Source organism: Elaeis guineensis, chromosome 15 (genome assembly GCF_000442705.2).
Source record: "Elaeis guineensis isolate ETL-2024a chromosome 15, EG11, whole genome shotgun sequence".
Lineage (NCBI taxonomy): Eukaryota > Viridiplantae > Streptophyta > Magnoliopsida > Arecales > Arecaceae > Elaeis > Elaeis guineensis.
In genome coordinates, this window is record NC_026007.2 from 27,422,754 (window position 1) to 27,423,432 (window position 679).

Below are 679 nucleotides of genomic sequence, written 5' to 3' on the forward strand. Positions count from 1 at the left end.
TTTGGCAAATCAAGAACTAATTCTTTCTTAATTAATTTTGAAAGAGAATGCATGCTAATGTGTGCAAGTCTGCAATGCCAAAGCCAACTAGTCTCATTAATTTTAGCATTCAAGGATACTAGGCATTGCTTGTTTATTTTGGCTAAATCATTTAAATCTACCATATAAATATTACCATATCTATGTCCAATAAATTTAATACCATCATTAATAGGACTAGTTACAATGCAAACAGACGATTTAAAAATAACTTTATATCTTTTATCACAAAATTGACTAATGCTTAGTAAATTATGCTTTAAACTATCTACTAACAAAATATTTTCAATGTATTTGGAGGGAGTGATACCAATATTACCTATACCGATGATCTTTCCTTTGCCATTGTCTTCAAAGGTGACCATCCCTCCATTCTTAGCATCAAGAGTGATGAATTGAGATTCATCACCAGTCATGTGTCTCGAGCATCCACTGTCAAGATACTATTTCCTGTTTCCTCCTTGGGATGCTAGACACACCTGCAAGCAAAAGTCAAGATTTTGTTTTAGGTACCCAAGCTTTCTTGGGTCCTTTTTGGTTAGTTATAATGGTTCCTTTTGGAACCCATATTTTCTTTATATTTGAATTTGCAGACTTGTTAGAGAAGCAAGTGTATGACTTATGTCCTACTCTACCACAT